Consider the following 10,682-nt stretch of genomic DNA (forward strand, 5'->3'; position numbering starts at 1 on the left):
TTGGACGACCCAGTGCAGTTGCTGGTTAGTTGTGCAGATTGAAAAAGTGTGATTGCAATTTCGTGCACCACACCCCCTTGAGTCTTTGCGGAAAAGGTGCATATGGGTTCAGAATCTCCTTCTCCCTTAGCTCCTTCCTTTGTGTGGGATTGGTTTCTTGGTCACTCTCTTCTTGCTTCTCTACTGGAATATATTGAGAGTGATCTAATGGTTTGTTCAGTTCTTCCACACTTCCCTTATCACTTATAGTGACCATCTTGTATTCTTCCCATCTTACCTTCTTTGCTTCACCTCTTGGGTTTTTCTCTGTGTCACTTGGGAAGCTATCAGTAGGCTTGGGAATCTGCTGAGAGAAATATCCTACTTGAGACTCCAGCCTCTTGATGGTGTCTCCCTGGTTTTTGATATTAGCTCGCACTTCATCATTGAACACTCTGTTGTCTTGGACTTCCTTGCATATACCTTCAAGTAGAGTCTCAATTTTGGAGAGTCTATCTTCGGATGGTGATGGTGAATTGAGGTAGGAGGGGTGAGAAGGGCCATTTTGGTTTTGATATGGATGTTGAGAGGTACTGTTGGGTGGGTCTTGATATGATCTCTGTGTGGAATGTTGGTGAGTTGCATTGTTGTTGGGGCTGTGACGTCTCTGATCTTGGCCTTGATCTTGTTGATTTTCCCACCCAAAGTTTGGGTGGTTCTTCCAACCAGGATTATAAGTTTTGGAGTATGGATTATGGGCTGGCCTAGGTGAGTTCCCAATATAGTTGGCTTGTTCCCAGTCACTCTATTCCTCTGTATTTACTCCTTCTTGAGCTGATGATGAAGTGGTGACTGCTGCAACTTGGTTCCCTTCCATCTTCTTGGTAAGGTCAGCTAACTGCTTGGTGATCATCTTGTTTTGAGCCAGCAGTGCATCCATATGGTTTAGCTCCAGCACTCCTCGATTGTTGCTCCCTTCAGAAGCATAGAAGTTGTCATTCTCAGCTACAATCTCGATGACTTCTATGGCTTCTTCAATGGTCTTTTTCTTGTTTAGAGATCCCCGGATGAGTGGTCTACTGCCTTCTTTGATTCATAAAAAAGACCATCATAGAAAATGTGTAGTTGCACCTATTCATTGAACATGTCTAGTGGGCACCTTCTTGTTAAGTCCTTAAACCTCTCCCATGCCTCATAGAGAGTTTTACCATCTTGTTGCCTAAAGGTTTGTACCTTAGCTCTCAACCTGTTGATTTTTTGAGGAGGGTAGAATCTCGCCAAGAATTTGTTCACCACATCTTCCCACGTTGTTAAACTCTCATTCGGGAAAGATTCTAGCCATTTAAATGCTTTATCCCTGATTGAAAAAGGGAACAAAAGCAGTCTATAGGTGTCAGGATAAACACCATTAGACTTCATAGTATCACATATTCTTAGGAAGGTGGTTAGATGTTGATTGGGGTCTTCTTGGGTGCTTCCTCCGAATGCACAGTTGTTCTAAATGAGTGTGATGAGCTGGGGCTTTAGTTCAAAGTTATTGGCATGTATGGTTGGCTTTTGAATGCTACTTCCATAATTTCCTAGGTTTGGGTTGATGTAAGAGCCTAGAACTCTTCTCTCTTGCCCAGCATGATTCACTAGGCCTTCTCTGGCATCGTTGTGAGCTTCTTCTTCATGGTGGTTCTCCATATTCTCTTCCATGTCTGTTTCAAAATACTCCTCCCCTTCCACAGCACCAATGACTCTCTTCCCTCTTGCTTTCCTCCTTAATCTAAGAAAGGTTCTCTTAGGTTCAGAATCAAAGGAAGTTGAAGCTCCACTTCTTCTACTTGTCATACAACCAACAAGGCAAAAAGTAAGAAAGAAAATAAATTAAGAAATTACTCTTGTTAGAATGGTTGTTAGTGTGAGTGGTGCAATGTATCAAACAGTTAGTGGGTTAGTGAACTAAATTGTAGATAGCAAGGTAAACAGATGAAGAAGAAAGAAAAAGGAAACGAAATAGCTAAACTGGAAGTAAATGACTAAGATGAAATAATCAAAACAAAGAAAATTGCTCAATCTAGTTATCCTCCAACTTAATCATTGTCGATACAAAATCAATCCCCGGCAACAGCGCCATAAACTTGATGCACAAAAACTTGTCTTTCAGTAAATTTCCCTTCGGCAAGTATACCGAATTGTCATCAAGTAAAAACTCACAATAGAGTGAGGTCGAATCCCACAGGGATTGATTGGTCAAGCAACTTTAATTGGAGGAATGTTCTAGTTGAGCTAAGCAGAAATTGAGTTGATAATTGTAGAAAATTAAATGGCGGGAAAGCAAATGACAGAAAATGTAAGTGCTGGAAATAAATGGCAGAATGTAAATTGCAGAAAGTAAATTGTAGAATCTTAAATGGGGATTTGGGGAGATGAACATAAAAGTAAATGGCAAAAGGTAAAGAGAATGGGTAAGATCAGAAATAGGGGATTCATTGGGCTTAGGAGATGTTGCATTCTTCGAATCAAGTTCGTTCTCATCTCTTCCTCAATCAATGCATTCATTGATCTCCTTCGCAATCTTAAGTGATTGGATCCCAATTCCTTGGTAACCTAATCTCTCTAAGCTTGAACAATTGCCCAATTCTTTGATTTAATTGCTCATGGGAAGAGATGAAGTATGGTCACTGATTATACCACATGTATTTCCAAATCAAAGTGTTGGTGGGATTATATGTCACTATATCCATCCAAACCCCAATTTGGTCCAACATGAGAAAGCAATTCTAGCATGATCTCCTCATCCCTTTTCCAAGGCTCAGAGGAGATCCAATTATGGAGAGTTTCTTTTCCAAGACAACTAACCAATTGATTTAAGATCGAAAGCTTTCTAGTAAATCAAGAGAAAAGAAAGAGGAAGAAGAATGAAAACTATAATTGATCCATCAAATTACAACAGAGCTCCCTAACCCAATGAAAAGGGGTTTAGTTGTTCATAGCTCTGAAAATGGAAGATGATAGAGAAGAGTGCATTATCCAGTAAACTAGAATTTGTAGAAAAAGTAAATATACATAATGTAGTTCCCAATAATGCCCCCTTTCTAGTTTAAAACTACTTCCTATATATACTACTCTTCTGATCTTCTAGTTAGCTCTTCAAGTCTTGGATATGGGCTCTGGATCTTTAGTTGAAGCAGTTACAGTCTTCAGTGGGCTCAGCTTTGCTTGCAGAAAGAATGTGAGTCAGGCATGGTAGGACGTTAGTTAGGCGTTTGTGGCGTTAACGTTAGGTGTAAACTTGGATTTGAAAGCGTTAGTGACGATAACTTTGTCACTAACATTCCAAACTAGTTGATCCACGTTAACTTCAACGTTAGTGGTACTAATGTGACCACTAACGTAGCCTCTTAGCCCTTTGCAAGCGTTATTGGCACTCACTTTTACCAATAACGCTACTCCTTGTCCTCCTTTCCCACGTTAATGATCCACGTTAGTGTAACTAACGCGGCCCTTAACGTGGGCATGCCCAAGCTTGAGGGTATTAGTGACACTCACCTTTGTCACTAACGCTTCAAAACGCCCCTTCTTTTCACATTAGTGCCTCACGTTAATGGCATTAACGTGATCACTAACATGGTTGTGCTTGCCATCTCCAACGTTAGTGACAAAGGTTAGTGTCTCTAACGTTGGCCCATCATTCATTGCTCTATGTTACCATTCACGTTAGTGGTCTTAACGTGACCACTAACGTAGGCAATCTTGGTCTGATCCAGCGTTAGTTACAAAGGTGAGTATCACTAACGTTGGCGATCTCTTCTTTATTCCACATTAGAGTTCACGTTAACTGAATTAACGTGACTCTTAACGTGGCTATGTGTGGCCTTTTGGAACGTTAGTGGTGTTTACTTTTACCACTAACGTTGGATCTTCCCTTTCCTTCCACGTTAGTTCCCATGTTAATGTAACTAACGTGGCAACTAACGTGGGTTATGATGGCTTTCGAAGGCGTTATTGGTGATAACTTTTCTACTAACGCTGCAAGCTTGCTCCCATTCCACGTTAGTGGTGTTGATTTAAGAAATTAACCAAATTAATTAGTGATGACAAACATTATTTTTGGGCAAAATAAATAATTAGTGTTGATTAATTATAATTATTTATTACTAATTACTTATTGTTACAGGCCAAAATTCAACAGCCCAAATGGAATGAAAAGCAATTAGCAAGACTAGTGGGCTGGTCAAACAATCAAAGCCCAAAAGAAACAAAGCCAAAATCAAATGGGTTGCTTAATGGATGTCCGATCCAAGCCCGAGTCGATTTCATTTTCCTCCAAACTTGATCTCACATCACAAGCAACGATCTTCTCCTCTTTGACCAAGTCAAACCACAAATTCAGAAAAGTGAGAAAGAGAAAAAAAAAGCTTCTTCCATAAGCTTACCACTAAAGAAGCAAGAAAGAGAAAGATTAAGCTTTAAAGGAAGATATCAAATCATCCAGTTCAAACCAAATCAAGCTTAGGTTAAAGGTAACCCATTTTCTCTTGCATGCATCAGATCTTCTTCTCTTCTTCCCAACTCTCTGCTCTATCTGAAATGGGATACAAAGAAAAGTTGGTTTCTGTTATTCTCTGCTGTGTATCCACGGTTTTAAACTTAACTTGGGGACCAAGTTGGTTTTCAAGGGCTAAGATTAAGTTGACCATTGGAAGATTTCTATGGTTGCTATTTTATGGCTTTCGGTCAAGATGAAGAAGTCAGAAGGAGAGTTTCTACTCTGAGGATTAAAGTGAAAAAGTGAATTTATGGGTTGGTGAAGCTCAAGGCTCAAGGTATTGACCTTGGAAGAAGAACCCAGCAACATGCAAGAAGATAAAAGAGGTTTGCTGCTTATTCAGAAACTAAGGAGAGATAACTAAAGTATTAAGGTTTTGTTCTGAGAAGTGTTCTTTGAGAGAGTTCAACTAACTGGACAGTGTAACCTAATCAAAGGTGCATTCCACCAGTAAGAAGAACTGAATCAGAGGCTTGCTAATCTGGTTTTCGCATAGCACAAAGGCTGTTGATGAAGTCAATCTCCTTCATGTTTTACTTATTGTAATGTACTTTTCTAAGTTTATCTTTCTGTAATTTCTTGTGAGAAAAGGCATTGTGAGAAAGCTCAAGTAAAAGCCATGAGTGGAAAAAGGCTGAGTGATACACTTGAGAGAAAAGCCTAGAGTTATTTTCTGATTTCTTTAGGTTGGTTAAGTGTTTTGTATCTTGTACCTGTTTGGTATCCCTTTCTTAGTTGGGTTAGCACTAAGAGTGAATAGTTAGGTGTTAGCATAGCCAATATCAAGTTAGGTCAGAACTTGAGTGTGAAATTGGTGTATGTAATACTTTTAACTATAATGGAAATTTCTCCATTGTTGTGGAGGAGACTGGACGTAGGTTGCATAGCACAAGGCAACCGAACTAGGATATATGCTGGTGTTAGCTATTCTCTTCTCTGCTGTGTTCTGTTTTTCTGATATTCATGAGTACAAACAGAATCAGATTTGAAAGTTTTATTTAAAAAAGGTTATAACAGCTACGAAAAGGAAGGCATAGATTCAACCCCCCTTCTCTAAGCCTACCACAACCTTCAATTAGTATCAAGAGCTAAGGTCTCAAGAATCAATCTTAACCGCTTGGAGCAAAGATCCAATTGCAAACAACATGGGCACAACCATTGTTGCCTACACTCTCACTGAAGGCCAATCAAACAACCGGCCACCTTTCTTCAATGGGAAGAACTACTCCTACTTAAAAGAAAGGATAAGGATCTTCATCCAATCCATTGACTACAACATATGGAAGATTGTTGTGAGCGGTCCCAAGATCCCTATAAAAACAAGTGCTGATAGAGTGGTGACTCCAAAAGAAGAAGCTGAGTGGAACGAATATGACAAGAAGAAGATAGAGCTGAATGCTAAAGCAATCAACCTTCTTCACTGTGCTATCAGCTTTGAAAAGTACCGGAAGGTATCTAGATGCAAGACAGCCAAAAAAATCTGGGAAAAACTTCAGGTTACACATGAAGGTACTAAACAAGTCAAAGAAACGAGGATTAATATGCTGCAAAAAGAGTACGAGATGTTCAGCATGAAGGATGGAGAAAGCATTGATAAAGTGTTTGGGAGATTCTCAATCATAATCAACAACCTTAATTCTATGGCTACAAACTATGCAGAATAAACCTTGGTGAGAAAACTTCTTAGAAGCCTCACAAAAGAATGGGAAAACACTGCCACTGTCCTAACCGAGAGCAACAACATAAGTCCCATAACCTATGATGAGCTGAAAGGAAAACTCCTTGCTTATGAAGCCACACACACAAACACAGACTCAAAAAAGGGGAATACCCTTAAGTCACAGATAGAACCGAAAGAGAGTGAGTCTAGTGATGGTATTTCAAATGATGAGCTTTTTTTTCTTGCTAGGAGATTTAGAAGGATGATGAAGAACAAGGGCAAATACAAGGGTTCAAGTTCAAAGGACCACAAGTTCGACCTGAGCAAGGTGACATGCCATAACTGCAAGGAGGCTGGACACTTTAAGCTAAACTATCCAAAGCTCAAGAAGGAGGACAAAAGAAAGAAGGAAAGGAAGAGAGTACTCATGGCAGCTTGGGAGGATCTTGAGAATGACTCAAATGAAGAAGAAGAATCTGAAGGTGAAGGCAAAGATTGTTTCATGGATGGAAACAACAATCTTGATGAGGTAAATTACTATGATTTAACCATAGATGATTTACATGCTATTATTGATGATCTCACCTTAAATACATCAAAACTGCTAGATAAATACAATGAGTGTAGATCTGAAAGAGATGTGTTAAGAGCTGAAAATAATTTTTTAAAAGAAAAAGTGAAGGAAACTGAATGTGCTTTGGACATCATTAAAGAAAACAGATTTCTAAAATCTAAACTTGAAAATTAAAAGGAAAGCACATTTTGGATCCTTCTCATGAGTTAATTGTTGAAAATGAAAGATTAAATGATATGATTAAAAGGCTGAATGGTGACTTAGCGAAATTTGCTCAAGGTTCAAGTAACTTGGACAAATTACTTGCAAGTCAAAGACCATTGTTTGAAAAATCTGGTTTAGGTTACATAGCCAAGGAAGATGCAATTACCAATATTTCCTCTATAAAGTTTGTGGCTTCTTCATCAAATACAAAAAACACATCTAACAAATCTGGTATTGGATATATTTCAACTCTTGAAGAAAAATGTGATGAAGTATACACAAGTGAAACTGAGCCTTCACCAAGAACTGATCCAAGTTCAAACCGGCCAGGTTTGGGTTACATTTCGAAAAATGAGGCTACCTTCAAGAAACCAGTTTTCTACAACAAAACCACATTTTCGAAAAATCCAAAGAGTTTCAAAAATTCTGGTGAAAATATTTTTGCAAAGAGGAATAATTATAACAAAAATCAGTTTATCAAAAGAAATCCATCTCCTCCAAAAACCAGAAAATTTCAACCATTTAATCACTTCAAGCAATATAACTCACCTCAATTTCAGCAACACACATCAAAAAATCATTGTGTTAATTGCAAGAAATTTGGTCACTCATATGCACAATGTTCATTGAAAAGAGAGTTGTAGGAAACAAAGTTTACAATGTTGTTTGTGATTTCAATGAACTTGGGCAACCTAGATGGATTAACTTCAAAGGATCCAAATTAATTTGGATACCTAAGGCTACTTGAAATTCTTCATGCAGATTTGCCTAGCATCCAAGAACAAAAAGGACATGTGGTACATGGATAGTGGATGTTCAAGGCACATGACTGGAAGGTCAACCTACTTCATCAAACTAAACAAGTATGATGGAGGTTTTCTGACCTTTGGAGATGATGGTAAAGGTAAAATCATTGCTGTTGGAAAAGTAGGTAATGAGCAATCAACTTTCATTGATGAGGTACTTTTAGTATGTGGTTTGAAGCACAATCTTTTGAGTATAAGTCAGCTGTGTGTTTTAGGATATTTAGTGACTTTCAAAAGATTTGAATGCTGTGTTGTGAATGAAAAGACAAATGAAGTGATGTTTTTTGCCAAGCATTATAATAATATGTATGGACTTACTCTTGATGAACTGAAGGATCAAAATGTAGCTTGTCTTCACTCTAAAGAATCGGAAAAGTGGCTATGGCACAAGAGATTGGGCCATGCAAGTATGTTTCAAATAAACAAACTTGTAAAGAAAGAATTAGTAAGAGGTCTTCTGTTGATAAAGTTTGACAAAGACATCACTTGTGATGCTTGCCAAATGGAAAAACAAACAAAAAGTTCTTTTAAGCCAAAGGAAGACATCTCTACTAAAAGACCACTCGAGTTGCTCCACATTAATTTATTTGGTCCAACAAGAACTCAAAGGCTAGGTGGTAAACATTATGGTTTAGTAATTATGGATGACTATACTAGGTTTGGTTGGGTTTTATTTCTTGCACACAAAAATGAAGCCTTTTTGGCCTTTGAACCTTTTTGTAAGAAAATTCAAAATGAAAAGGATTTGAAAATCTCTTCTATAAGAAGTGATCATGGAACTGAATTTGAAAATAATTTATTTGAATCCTTTTGTGAGGAATTCGGAATATCTCACAAATTCTCTTGTCCAAGGACACCACAACAAAATGGTGTGGTGGAAAGGAGAAATAGAAGCATACAAGAGATGACAAGAGATATGCTTTGTGAGAGCAATGTTCTAAAATTCCTTTGGGCTGAAGCGGTTAACACAGATTGCCACATTTTGAATAGAACAATCATAAGAAAATTTTTGAAGAAAACCCCTTATGAACTTTGGAAAGGCTACCCACCAAACTTAGACTACCTACACATCTTTGGATGCAAATGTTTTGTTTTAAATAACAAGGATAATTTGGGTAAATTTGATCCAAAGAATTATGAGTGTTTGTTTGTAGGATATTCCACAACTAGTAAAGCATATAGGATTTATCATCAAGATGCTAGGATTATTGAGGAGTCCATACATGTTACATTTTGTGATACTAACTTGGTGCAAAGCATTTTGGAAGATTGTGATGCAGAAAATCAATCTCAAAAGGAAGTCGAAACTGGGCAAAATCAAGAAAATGGAAATTCTATTCAACCTGACCCAGAAAACTGCAGTTGCTAAAAATTTGAGAGACAATTCCATTTTGTCTCATGAATATGAGGGAGATTCTAAAGACAGTAGCATCCAAAGTCCCTTGGTAACTGAATCTGCCTCCAAGTCCACCAGACCTCGTGAATGGAGATTCTTGAAGAATTATCCAGAGGAATTTGTCATTGGGGATGTCTCACAAGGGGTTAGAACTCGGTCATCCACTAGAAAGGCAAATGAAGGTTCAAACATTGCCCTTCTCTCACAAATAGAGCCTTAAAATGTCAAGGAAGCCCTTAGTGACCCTTCTTGGGTTAAGGCAATGGAGGATGAGCTTCTTGAGTTTGAGAAGAACCAAATGTGGACTTTGGTTCCAAGACCGAGTGGAAAGAAAGTGACCGGCACTAAGTGGATATTTCGGAACAAGTTAAGAGAAGATGGCAGCATTGCAAGAAACAAGACAAGGCTTGTGGCATAAGGATATGACCAAGAAGAAGGAATATACTTTGATGAATCCTTTGCCCCTGTTGCTCGAATGGAAGCCATAATACTTCTCCTAGCCTATGCTGTATTTTGTGGTTTTAAATTATATCAAATGGATGTGAAATGTGCATTTTTGAATGGTGTGATAGATAGAGAAGTGTATGTGGAGTAGCCACCTAGTTTTGAAAATAAAGAGCATTCTAATCATGTTTTCAAACTATCTAAAGCTCTCTATGGTTTAAGACAAGCTCCAAGAGCTTGGTATGAGAGACTTAGTTCTTTTCTTTTGAAAAATGGTTTTCAAAGAGGCACCACAGACACAACTCTATTTATCAAGAATTCTAATGATTCTTTTATTCTAGTCCAAATATATGTTAATGACATTATTTTTGGATCAGCAAATAAATTTCTTTGTTCTGAATTTGGAAAACTCATGACAAATGAATTTGACATGAGTATGATGGGTGAACTTAATTTTTTCCTTGGGTTGCAAATTAAACAAACTGAAAATGGTATTTTCATTCATCAAGAGAAGTATGCCAAGGAATTAGTTAAGAAATTTGGTATGGAAAATACCAAACCCATGGGATATCCCATGCACCCAAATTCAAAATTAGATAAGGGAGAAACTGAGAAAGATGTCGATGAGACTAGGTATAGAGGCATGATTGGTTCTCTCATGTACTTAACATCCTCTAGACCCGACATTGTGCAAAGTGTTGGATTGTGTTCAAGGTTTCAATCCAAACCTAAAGAGTCACATCTTTCAACAGTTAAAAGGATCATTAGATATGTTCATGGCACATCCAATTTTGGTCTTTGGTATCCTAAGATTGATTATTTTTCTGCAATTGGTTATTGTGATGCAGATTTTACTGGTGATAAAGTTGATAGAAGGAGCACTTCAGGCCTATGTTGTTTCTTTGGAAAATTCTTAAATGTTTGGCCAAGTAAGAAGCAACCAACAGTGGCCTTATCTACTGCAGAGGCTGAGTATATAGCTGCTTCTTCTTGTTGTTCTCAGCTTTTATGGTTAAAAATACAGCTTGCTGATTACAAATTAAATGCTGAAAATATTTTCTTGACATGTGATAATATGAGTG

Source organism: Arachis duranensis, chromosome 3 (assembly GCF_000817695.3).
Source record: "Arachis duranensis cultivar V14167 chromosome 3, aradu.V14167.gnm2.J7QH, whole genome shotgun sequence".
Lineage (NCBI taxonomy): Eukaryota > Viridiplantae > Streptophyta > Magnoliopsida > Fabales > Fabaceae > Arachis > Arachis duranensis.